Here is a 13,479-nt window from a genome sequence, read left to right as displayed (position 1 = left end):
AAGCACAAAGTGTTGTTATGTGCACTGATGCAAGGAAGCAGAAAAGTGTTACATTTTTGTATCAGTAGCTAAATCACGCTGTACCAGGACCTACTATTGCCAGTTACAGCACTCAATTTCAGGAACAGAGATAAGGATTTCAAATAACTATTACCAAAAAGTAGATTGCTTGTAATAACTGGTACACAAAAGGTGAAATAAAATCAGGAATTTTGTCACAGAGTTCAGTGGGAAGAACCTGATGTAGGCATTACCCAGTCTCTATAGTACTTTGGATAGAATTTAATACAAAATTGTAGAGTTTTCCTGAATGATATCTCTCTTCTCATTTACCCGAATGTGTTCTGAGACTTGCTTAGGATCAAATGAAGAATTTGCCTATAATAAATATTGAGAAGATCATTAATTAATTTTTTAAGTCTTTTTGTCAAGCCCTTAACCAAACAACACTTCTTTTTTTTCTGAAGGAAATGAGTCAAATCCATCAGTTGTGAAGTCTCATTGTGTGACTACGTTAATTCAAACAACTCTGAGGTGTTTTGGTTGTCACGTCACACAGAAATGAACAAAACATCAAGCACGTATTATACACATATGAACACTGGAAACAGTATGTTATAGGTTACGTACAGAGCAACTCAGAGGCAAAACAACATGGCAGACGTGGTACACGGTATAGGAAATGGACCTGGGGGTATTGATTCATGCTCAGCTGAACGTGAGCCAGCAGTGTGCCCAGGTGGCCAAGAAGGCCATTGGCATCCTAGCTTGCATCAGAAATGGTGTTGCCAGCAGGAACAGGGAAGTAATTGTTCCCCTGTACTCAGCTCCGGTGAGGCCGCACCTCGAGTACTGTGTCCAGTTTTGGGCTTCTTGCTGCAAGCAGGACATTGAGGCCCTGGAGCGGGTTCAAAGAGGGGCGACAGAGCTGGTGAGGGGTCTGGAGCACAGGCCTTATGAGGAGCGGCTGAAGGAGCTGGGATTGTTCAGTCTAGAGAAGTAAAGGCTCAGGGGAGACCTTATTGCTCTCTATAACTACCTGAAGGGAGGTAGTAGTGAGCTGGGGGTTGGACTCTTCTCTCATGTAACTGGTGATAGAACTAGAGGGAATGGCTTCAAGCTGCACCAGGGGAGATTTAGGCTGGACGTTAGGAAATACTACTTTTCTGAAAGAATGGGCAGGCACTGGAATGGGCTGCACAGGGAGGTGGTGGAGTCACCGATCCTGGAGCTGTTCAAGGAATGTTTGAATTTTGTGTTGAGGGACATGGTTTATTGAGAACTATTGGTGATAGGTGGATGGTTGGACTGGATGATCTTGTAGGTCTTTTCCAACCTTGGTGTTTCTGTGATTCTGTAGTGTTGGAACAGGTTGTTCAGAGAAGTTATGAAGGTGTTCAAAGTCAGGATGGATGGGGCCCAGGGCACTCTGATCTGCTGTCTGATTTGGCCCAAAGCAGGAGGGTTGGAACTACATGATCTTTGAGGTGCCTTCCAACTCAAGCCATTCTATGATTCTATGAACAGCCTTCCACTGCAAATTTCAGCAGCTACAGGGGCTAGAAAATAAAAAATGTCCTTCCATAGAGCAACGCATGCATCAGATGTTGGCATGCTCAAAAAATCCCCAGCCAGAGTAAAAGCTTTCCTGTGTGTAGATTGCCATGAGAATGCTATGTGGCATTTGCTAGCTGTATAAACCAATCACTGCTGGAAGAACAGATTCAAATTATACCATTTCATGTTTGGTACATTCTTTATAAAGAGCAGGTGGAATCAAAGTTTTAATCCTTCTAGCAGGTGACCTTTTCAAAATTCTGTATTTTTACTGCCTATCAGTTTTCTCTCTTTCTTCCAAGCTCCTGAGATTGTAATCAAAGATGAACAGAAATAGCCAGAGAATTACTGAATACTGAAAAAGCCAAAGTGTTAAAGATGCCTTTCACCCAACATATGCTCTATTACAGCCCTGATATATGATTTTTAATAGCTTAGGTGCAAATATGCACATTAGCAATCTAAACAATATAGTAATATCCACAGAGAACAGGTTTCATTGATTAAATCATAAATATAGTATCTTATTACGCGTTTGGGGAAACTGAAATATGAAAAGCAATGCATGCATTTTTGAATTATAAGAGGAGAGAATATTGGCAAATCTTTCAACAGCTGTTTATCATGAAAAAGAAGTTACAGTTACCATTCCCCAGCCATGCAGACTGAAAAAACTCAAAATTGTACATTAATAAATTATAACAATGATGCATGAAGCTAATATAAAACTTTTGAAGGCAGTTTCTTGGTCCAGAGGGAGTTGTCAAATTTGCTATTTGTGACTTTAATGTTTCTTGGAATTTCTTTTAGGGCATTTAAAACTCCTTTTGTGACTCTTCATCAGCAGTTTTCCAGACAGCAAAGGCCTTGGCAATATACATTTTCACTTTCTGCATGGCTGACGGACTTCATATGCTATATCCAATTTAAGGGTAGAGCAGTAGATTACACTGCTAGAATGCAGAGAGCCATTGCCTTTGAGGCTGAATCATTGCTGTTTATAGTAATTCTTACTATTTGCTTTTTGACAGCCATTTGTGACTGGAATAAAAGATGATGCTCAGATTATTGTCAAGCTACTGTAATATCTAGTAGTGCATGAAGTCTGCAGCAGATGGACTTGAACTTATGAGCTCTCAGATTCTCAATAGCCTTTCAAATGAGCAGTGTCCTCCTCAGCCATTTGTAATGCAACTGGCTTTGGCAAATCCATATTTCAGAAGATGAAATATTATTTCAGTCAGCTTTCTTTGTTCTATTTGCAATGTTTTATAGGGTTTAATTTGAGAGAGAGCTTAGAATTGAGACAGAACAAATTGATTTGCAGTTGCCGAGGTACAGTAAGTTACAGGTACATCCAAGCTGAACATCAACAAAGCATCTTGACACAGACTTCCAAAACTGCACCCCAGCCATTTCAGGTACAATGTGCAATTACCATACATCTTTCTTTGGCAAAACTCATAATCTTCCTCATAATTTCCACTAATTCAAATAGACCTTTAATCTGCTAAATGCAAAGCAATACTAAAAATTTGTTTGGCATATGGTACCCCAGAAGGATTCTCTTACAACAAACAGCTGCTGTTGACTTGGATGCTGTTTTAGCTGCTGTCAAGAGCACGGACAGCAACTAGCTTGCATTGCAGCATGATTGTCTTACACTGGATTTGTCTCAGTAAAGATACTTTACAGATGCACTTATTCTCACAGGTCTCTACATTACTGATTACTTAGTGCAGTGCAAATAGACTATTGTTCATATACGGTCAGCTCCTCATGCCAAAAGCAGATGACAGAAGCCTGCCACAGTGAGCTGAGCTCCAGCAGCTCTCTGGTCACTGAATATCAACAGCCCAGTTTCTTCTGGGCAGGCAGTCTAAAAGCCAAATGTTCCTGGGGATGGCTTAAGACTATGGTCAGAGTATTTCTTTTGTCCATATCTAGGATCTTTGCTTTAGGATCTGTTACTTCAGAAAACCTTTTGCTTTTTTGCATATGCTTACTTATATTGTAGCATTACTGTTTGACCTTTTACTGCAATGCTGCTGTTCAAATCTCTATAGCTGAAGTTGTGTCAGCAATTTCACCACAAAACCCATTATGAGGAAGTTTACAACACAACTATAAAGATGTACTCCAGAATGAAAGGTGGTGTACAAAGACTCAGCATAGGGCATTGCCTCTTTTTATATATCACTTTTTATAAACAAATTAGTCTTGCTATTTTAAGCCTTTATGAGAGTAAAACAAACCCTGCTTATATGTTACTGCTCACATAACGTGGCAATCAACTGCTATTACAAAAAGTAAAATGGACTAACTAAGAAATACTGTGATTAAAATTATGATTATGGAAGAATTGGAATTCTGTGGCAGTAAAGGCAGCCCAAAGACATGTTTCCTACTGAGGGTGAGCAATGCACAAAGAGCAAGCCCATCTTCCTCAAGCAGATGCCAGAGTCCATCTTGGAATGCATAAACTCTGACGTATAAAATACCTTGTAATCTCTTGCACTGTTGTTTGTGGTGGCTGTGTTGCAAGGTCACCAGTTCCCCAATGTACACAGTGTCATGCATTCTTTCCTCAAAGACCACTGGAGCTAGCTAGCTTCCTGAAAAAAGGTGACCACAAATGCTTACATAGGGCAGGACATTCACACACCACATGTATGTTGGGTGTTTCAATAAAAATATACTGGTGAAAATCACCGAAGGCTCAAAAGTACGTATTCTGGACTGCAGTTTATCCTCCTAAATGGTCCTTTAATCCCTAAAAGCCATGGATATATTACCTTTGTTTCTGCTTAGCTATATATGGTGTTGTATACAGAGACATTCTGCTACTCAGAAGATGCTGCCCTATCGATCTGCTTCCCTTGATAAAATGCTTGGGGTTCAATGAATAAAACTCATAGTTCCTCAAGAGTGACCCATGAGGAGGGCCCAGCATCTTGATCAGAACCCACAAACCAGCTATAACATGACAGTACAATTAGTGAGCCCAGAGGGACTGCCAGAGAAATGTGACTGTACTTCTGGTAGTATCTGAACCAGCACAGACTATTTCATTTGACTCTCCTATAGCTTTCTGGAGACACGTCCTTAGATTCATATGGTTCCCAAGATGTGATGACAGATCAGGAGCACACCACTGATTCATTGCATTTGCAGCTTCATCTGCAGTCACAAATGTGGCTGTGGTGTAATGAGACTGTGAGACCAGTTTAAGAGTATGCCTACCACCAAAAGATGTCAATCAGATATAAAAAGTGCCCTGGATGCATATATGGATTAACCTGCAAAAAACCTATAGTAAAACTCAAAAGGAACTCACATTGCATCTACACTGGGACCAAAATAATACGAAAAATTGCACCTGCAGATGCACCAGATGAGACTCATTTGCTGACTCAGATACCAAGAGGGAAGGAAACTGATCAACCCCGGCCCCAGCCCAAGTTGCTTGCACCTTCCAAAGGCTTCGGATGCTTCTGCTGGAGTATGTGCTCTGCAGCCCCAGCTATTAGCGCTGTGTTACAAGTGAGGTAACAGATGTGCTACCGCCTGCAGTGCAGACAGCCCTGAAGTTCAGATTCCATTGGCTTCTACTGAATCATGGATCTGAAATAATTTAAAAATGTTAATATCTGGCACTTGCTGAAAATGGGGCTGCCTTGGATGCTGATCATGCAAGCACTACACAGATAACTTTACACATGGGACTTCGGAGCACTGCCTAAATTATAGTGTGTTATTACAATCTGCAGCAAAGACTGGCACAGAAATCAGGAATGATTTTTAAAAACAGACTACAAATTCCAAAGAAATAACTACAGACAATGAGGGGGAAAAAATCAGGTTTTAAATGGAGCTAGCCGCATATTACCAAAAGATCTATTGTTGTCTTTCTCATAACTACTGTGCCTTAAAAAAAATTATTATGCTACAAATATGCTTTTCAGGGGAGATGAAGCTAGAATTGTCTGCCACATAAAGTACCTGTGATATATTTAAATAACCTTCTAACAGACACACTATTAAAGATATTTTCCAATACACCTGGGAAGGAATCACTAAATACTTATTTTTTCCTAAACATTTAAACCATCAATACGCTGCCTAGGCTAACAGTGTGTTTCTGATATAAACCGTTCTGTAATAATTTAAGGCAACTCTTAATACCAAGCGTAGAACTGCACAATCACCTCCCCGTGACCCCTGTTCTTTCCTCCATTTAGTAAGGAAGGTTGCTGGCAGCAAGGTTGTTACACGAACTGACAAAAGCGAGTGGAGACAGCAAGCCGTGCTTATTTAAGTCTCTATTCTTCCATGCCACTCAGCTTCAATCCTGTGCCTGGCAAAACAACATCAGTATTCTCTGCCTCTTAACTAAGGAAGCAAATCAAGAACCAGACAGGCTAATGGGAACTGAACCTCATTTCTTGGCCTCCTGCACAACCTGGGAAGCCAAACGGAAAGCATCCCGCTCCTGCAGGCCTCGGCTCCCCTCGCCAGCTGGGAAGCCGAGCCCCGCTGGCTCCACGCGGGCCGCGTGCAGACGGCCTTCCCGGCTGTGAGCGCTGCGGGCCAGCTGGGAACGCAACTGCTTCTCCAGACCGCCTGTCCACGTGCCAAACGCAGCCTGCGGGGCTCCTCTTCCACCCGCCGCAGCCGGTCAGGGGCCTGCAGCACTGCTATCGCAGTCAGCTAAGTGCTCCAAAAAGCTCCGTGAAGCTTTGGTTAAACTCCGCAAGGAGCGGGACGACCAAAAGGGGAGCTCCACAAGGGGAGGCACCCACTGCCCTCTTCTTTAGCTCCCAGCACACTGAGTGACGTTCCGGGATTTTATTTCCACCCCTCCTCATAACTGCGCTCAGCCTGAGGCACATTCAGTTAGAAATACCAGAGACACATTAGAAGGAGGAAACTGAAAAAGCCACAGCTACTGACTAGAGCTGGTTGAAAGGTTTTCAACAAAACCTGAAACCGCATGAAACCCACCTCGTTTCACATTTCACTGCAATTTGAAACTCAAACTAGATTTGTTGAAAGGTTCCCTGAGGATTGTGGTTCCAGTCCCAACTGGCTTCTCCATTTATAGTACGTGACTTTACTATCCCAGCTGAGGGCCAGATATAGCTGGGCCTCGTTTCACAGCTCAGTGAAATGAAGAAGGGCAGCCTGTCCTGCACACTGCATTGTGTGGCCTTGCCAGACCCTGAGCCCTGGAAACAGCCCCCACCGTCCAGTCAGACTGGCATGCAATAGCAAGAGAAGGGATATCCCTCCTTCCCATTTCCATACGGGTAACAGATCAGTTAAAGGCTCCTTAGAGACCAAGAGCCACAGGATGAATGAGAGCTAAGAAAGCTGCACCCTCCTTCCCCTGTAGGGGCAGTCACGTTGCTATCCATTACACCAGCCACAACCTTGTCCATGGCCCCTGGGCTGCCTGTAGACTGTACAAGACCAAATTACTGTTTTCACCTGAATTAGCAGCCAGTTTGAGTGATTTTATAGACACTTTGTACAAGCAAAATTCTCACTCTGATCTGGTTGCAGATAGCTTACTGTGGCCATTTGCACACTGTCTGCACAACTGCACGCTTCAAATAATCGCTGGGAATCACGCTGTTTCTGGATGAGAAATCAGTCATAGCTGTTGTTTTATGTTGCCACTGTTCACATACACGTAGGTGTTAATGAGCAGACAAAACCTCATATACCCTCAAGTACATCCACATGCCTGAACTGCCCCAAATGGTCACTCATAGGAAGTACATAGCCATATTATATGTGCACGGATCATTTCACCAACTTTAGTTAATGTGGATTCTCAAGGCTGCATTTTCCTTTTCCCTTCTTTCTCCTCTCCCTCTCTGCCCTTCCAGCTCTAGTTTGAGTTTCGGTTTGAAGCACTGGATTCATTCCTACATCAAAGGGAAATCTAAAGCATCGGAGCCCACATCAACAGAAAACAAAGGCACTGTTTACAAGGCAGAAACTTGCTGAGAGACAAGCAGCTGAGTTTTGCAAGGCTCACCAGCTGACTGCCACCTTGGAGGTACATCAAACATCTTGACTTGCTCAATACAGTCAAACATTTCTCGTTCAAAGCCTCCTCACAGAATGCGTTATTTGTATTTCTGTAATACTGAGAAGCCTAAGTGCTGACCAGTGCCCTGTAGCAAGTATGTTCCCCTTGTGCTCGGCAGACATAACTGAGTTTTGCTGGACAGGAAGCAGTCCAGCTGTATGGGCACAGAGGACCCTTGGGGCAAGTACAAGCAAAATTTAAGCTAGAAGGAGCTGCTCCTAGCCATGATATCTCAAACCTGTCAGGATTCCGGACTAACTTTCCCAGGCTTTGTCTTTTGGCAGAAAAAGAGTTCCTGGGACATTTTTAATATACTTAGATACTCAGATAGATGGGCTTTGATCATATTCCTCAAAAAGAAACTCTGGCATGTGAATTCACCAGCACAAAGACCTGCTTTAAATTGTACTGCACTTTCCTGGACAAGTAATGAATGCCATGGCAGATCTAAGGCCATCTTCTCTCCAACTGGGACAGCTTTGCACCTTACGGTTTCACCAGTTATGTTTTCTTCCTTTAGCTGAAAATTATTATTTGTTGTTAGAACATCTCTTTACTTTTCTTCCCCCAAAGTTTTTGACAGATGCATGCAATGTACCTAGAACTCCGAAAATCAATCTAAGTCTATTGGCATCGGTACGTCTAAGTCTGTCAGTATTGCACTAAGCGTGTCCTTTATGGCTGAGAAGAAAAAGGGAGGATGAGTATTAAATGGCACTCATCTCTCAGTTTCTATACAGCACGAATATTTTTTTCTACATTCTAGCTAAACTTTTTGACAATTAAATGCAAACACAGAAATAACCTTGTTCTACCATGATACTTTTCCATTATCAGACTCAAAATAGCAGATATTTCTAGCTGTGCTACTTATTTCCACATTGTAGCAGTGAATAAAACAAAGAGAAGGACATATTGTTAGCATGCTCAGCTTCTAACAAAATACTTATAATTTAAAACTTATCCTTTCAGAAGCCTACAGAAATCTAACCAGAAGCTAATTTAGGGATGCAAAATTCAGCCTGTCACTGCCTGCTAGGAGGAGTCATTGCCTACAAAGTGCCCTTGACTACAGAAGCATGCAGTCTTTCAGTATTCTGGTCCTTCATAAAAACTTGAAGGAGCTTCTTGCCCGTCAGGGACTTGGACAGGTTACTGTCAATGCAAACAAAAGGCCCAGATCTGATCACAATGTGGAGCGAGCCCACCCACAGAGCCAGAAGAATTTTATTTGTATTATCACTGCCATACTGACAATAAAATAGAGGGTATATTACTGGATAGCCTTTAGACATTTCTCATTTCTGTTCATTACACCAGATATCTAATCATGAGCTTCCTATCCAAACTTTTGCAAACGCAGGGTTGGGTATTTAAATCTTTTCAAATGTGTTTAAGTTCCTTTCAAAATATGGACGTATTCATTTGGCCTCTAGGATAACATAAGCTTTAACATAAGAAATTAATCCTAAAGCACAGTTCACAGAGCACAATTCCTAAGAAATAAGTTGGACTACAGCATGAGCCTCATCTATATCCGGTGGTCGCTCACACTGAGAAGGGTATAGCTCACGTATGTCCTCTTTGATTGAGCTGATTTATTTGCAGTGACATTGCCATCGGCTTCACTGTGCTAGGTTGGTAAGCAGAAAAGGTAAGACTTATTCAGAATTTACGCTTTCATCTGAAGCAAGATGCAACAGATAGCTGTCAGAAGCAAAAAGAGGGAATGATGAAGAGGAATAAATGGTAGGTATAAAAAAAACAATCTAAAGAAATAGCTATTTCACAGTTTAACGATTCCAAAATCATCTGAAAGTTTAACAAAATCTCCACCTTTCATTTTGGCTATCACAGAGCTCCTGCTGTCCCTGGATGCGACTTCTTGAGGTATCATAGCAGACACTGCTTTGAGGAGGGGTTCAGAGAAGAGCTTTTCAAGTGTTCGTTAAACTAAGGCATTTCATTTGAAAAGCCATGGAGTGAAAAATAGTTATGCATGTGAGAATGAAGTACTCCAAGGCAGAGGCAGCAGCATACAGAGAAGAGCATGGGGGCAGCCCAGTCTGTGAACCTGCTTGCTTTGCGGATTTAGATCTGTGGCTGGAGGAGGAATCCAGCAGCGCTCGAGCGACTCTCACTAAGGACTGTGGCTGGACACAGAGGACAGCAGCCGCCTGCGACATCAGCTGCCTGCCAAAGCTGTAACACGCCTGTCAGCACCTTGCCAGCTGGATATATGAAATATTAATGCCTACATTTTTTAACAAATTAATAGAATCTGGAGAGAAAAACAGTGTACAGTATCGTATTTACTTGGTAGATACCATATTCACTAAAGAAAAGCATTCCTGGTCAGAGCAAGAGGCAAAGAAGAGAATCAGAAGCGTGGCTCTATTTAACCTTTGTCTATGACAGAGTGCTGTGTACATACACATGATTATTTCGCTTCTATCCAAAACGTGCCCCCAAACACTCAGTTTGAATATCAGTTTGCACGCTGATACCGTGTACATCTGACACAGAGATGGCATTCATCTAATTAAGAGATTTTTATAATAACACTTTTCTTTTGTTAGCATCAGAGACAACAGTAGAGATAGCAGACAATAGCTGAGAAATAATAGAGACTGACAACAGCAGAGGCATTACAACCCAAGATATATATTTTAATACTGAGGTCTCAATCTCTCTTTTAAAATACAGACTGAAACTGTTTTGTTCTGTATGTGTATACGTATGTACGTAACCTCAGGTAGGCACTGTAAGTACTTTTGATTTATCAGAGACATATTCGTTCAAGACAGTGTTTGAAGTTCTGGTTGTACCAGGAGTCCTACTTCCTGCAATCATTTAGTACCTTTCTTCTGTGATGTTTTAGAAGCTTTTACATTAAACCCCATGCTTGCTATAATGATTTTTAAATAAACTCTGTGTGAATCTGTTTCATCTTAAGAACAGACTACTGCTTAAAATTCTGGAAAGATATATATGTGTGTGTGTGTGTGTGTGTGTGTGTGTGTGTGTGTGAATCTCAAGTGAGCACAGTATCTACTGAATAAATATGCTATACAATATTTTTCCATCCAAATTCTGTTAATTTACTAAAAAGTCTAAGCATAAATACCTCATACATCCATGATTATATATATAATCTGTGTATAACAAAGTTGCATTCGTAACACTTACAATGGCTAATAAACATTTTAATTATTGATTTCAGCTGAGAAGTACCTGGGGCTGAGCATAAACAAAAGAAATAAGTATTTGTCTCTTGGTTAATGCTTTTATTCAAGTGTAGAGGTAAAGATATAGATTCCAGAAATGGAAAAAGCAATCCGCTATTTTCACTCATATTTAGAACTCTATTAGTGGGTTTGCGGAAAAAAAATGTCATACACTTCAAAAAAAAGCAGGCTCTGAATTAATGTTTATAGATTTTATTGCTTTTTCCACCTCTCTATTTTTATTCTTTTTAATAGTCTTAGAAAACTTGGAATTATAATTTTGTGCCCACGGACCCTGTCTTTTCCTATTAAGCAAACATTGATTCCTTGCATTTCTCCCCCCCACCCCCTTTTTTTTCTCCTCCTCTCCTCGTTTGTTTTGAACAGGCATAAAATGATCTTGGACAATGGATCATTTTGTGTGTGCCTAATACAGAATCCATAGGAGCAACCATGGTGCTTTGTATCACAATACATATACATATATATATATATATTTTTAAACAGCATAATACTTTCTTTCCTACTTACTTTGGGCTAGAGCAGCAATGCAGAGCTTGCCACCCATGCCACACAGTGCCCATTGGCAGCCCTACAAGGATCTCCAGAAGCTCACCTGGAGCTCTGATGGAAGAGCTGCAGGGATCTGCTTACCAGGACTAAGCCAAGAGAGGACCTTTCCCTGCCTACAGGCCACCGTGGGCTGCCACCAACACTGGCAGAGCACAGACGAACAAATACCAGCGGCTCCAGAAGTCTAACCCATATATACTGCCAATAGCAGAAAGAGGCACTTGCCCTTCTCCTGGAAGGTCTGTAATGCAGCTGATTGATATGGCATTGTTCTCTACTGAGTCATCATCAGTTTGCATTTGGCAAGGAACTTGCCCTGAAACTCAGAACAGCAAGACACTGGCCATGGCTCAAGCGTATATGACTTCTCTCAAGCCTACCAACATGCTCATCAGGATATTGTGTGGGGCATGCCTATCAAGATTATGGAATTGACAGAAAAACTGTGCAATGCCCCTCCGAACTCGTATCCTAGCAGCTTAGTCTGTACTGAAACCTACGGGGTCTGGAAAAGCTTCCTGTCATTTCCTACATGAGGACAACATCGGGGGCCTGACTGCCCCCAGCTCCTCTTGGTTCCCTCTGCATTCCCTCCTGCAGGGAATAAAACGCCAAAGGCACATGTTCATTGTTAAGCTGTCACACGCAGGGGGATATAAAATAAAAGAAGTTTGAGGACTTCAGGACATACGTGACAGATAGTTTTCATTTATTGTTCTTAACTAACGGACACATCTTCGCATTCTTTGTTCTAACAAAGCACATGCCGTAATTCCACAATCTCATTTCACACATGCTCATAGTAATTAGATCAAGGAATCAGACAATCTCTAGCTATCGTTGAAGCAAGTCTCAAGCTAATCTTAATTCTGTTGTTTTTAAAGGAAGTTTTCTTCCTTTAAAGTACTCTAAGACATTTATTACTTCCTGCTTTTGACAAAATTTTATTAAAATAAATTGATTTTACTGGCTGAGACTATTACACTCTGCTGAACGATAAAACACCATACCTCATTTTCATTCCTGATTTTTGGTAAGGATATTTTTAAAAATTCAACAAACCATTGACTGAAATGGCCAGTGCTGCATCATTTCTTTAACAGACTAATTTTTTAAAAAATTATCAATATATTTGAAATTATGTAAGGAAATAAACAAAATACTCCTACTTTTAAAATATACTTTCAGTACGATCACATTTTAACAATCAAACACAACAATGTTACATTCCATTTGGAGCAGAATGTTTACCTTTCGCTGAGTTTCTCTGCCAGCTGTGTCAGCGCTGACTTTAATAGCTTATGTATAAAAAATATTAAAAAGAGCTGTTTATTTTTTTTAATTGCCATGATCGTGCCAAAAAACACAATGTGTGGGCTGTAGGCAGAGTGCTGGGAGCAGTATTATTCATGTTCAAAACTGTTGCCTGATTTGCTTTCTTTGAAAATTACGATGCTATAAATAGGAGCCCAGTGAGATTTGCCGATTGCAAGTTTTATTTTAAAAGCTGCTAGGATGAAACTTTTGAAAGACTTACAAAACATAAACCAATCTGAACTATTGCATTATGATGGTTATTTCCCTTTGGCATAGAGTAGACTTCTACTTTAGAAAAGAGTTACAGATTTGGCATAGACCTACCTCCTATTTCTATCCCAATGCCCAAACACTGGGGTCTTAAAACTCTATAGAAAGATTTGCTTTTTTTTTTTTTTTTTTTCTTTTCCCCAATATCTTACACTCTGTCATTAAGCCAGCTGTCTTAACTCATTGTTTTGTTCATCACCATAAAAAATGTTTCCTCAAACTCATGAAAATTGTATGCTGCTTGCTCTGTGGAAACCCTTCCCCACAAATCACTGTTGAATGACTCCAATACTAAGGCACACTAATCTGTTACAAAAAGAGTGTCAAGCCAGTGTCCCACTGGAGTACCACAGCTGTCCTTTATCTTATTTACCAGCACATTAGCATTTTCTTGCTTTCTTTATAGCTGATAGAAGACTGTTTCCAAAAAAACAA

General features: G+C 40.9%; 1 protein-coding gene across 17 annotated transcripts in view; it reads right to left on the bottom strand.

Annotated features, from left to right (window-relative positions):
* Positions 1 to 13,479, bottom strand: part of SEMA6D (semaphorin 6D) — a 610,984-nt gene that overhangs the window by 100,320 nt on the left and 497,185 nt on the right. The window lies entirely within an intron of this gene.

Source organism: Phasianus colchicus, chromosome 12, assembly GCF_987193195.1.
Source record: "Phasianus colchicus chromosome 12, bPhaCol1.hap1.1, whole genome shotgun sequence".
NCBI classification, from domain to species: domain Eukaryota; kingdom Metazoa; phylum Chordata; class Aves; order Galliformes; family Phasianidae; genus Phasianus; species Phasianus colchicus.
The sequence above is the reverse complement of the archived record's forward strand: the minus strand, read 5'-3'. Positions and strand labels throughout refer to the sequence as shown.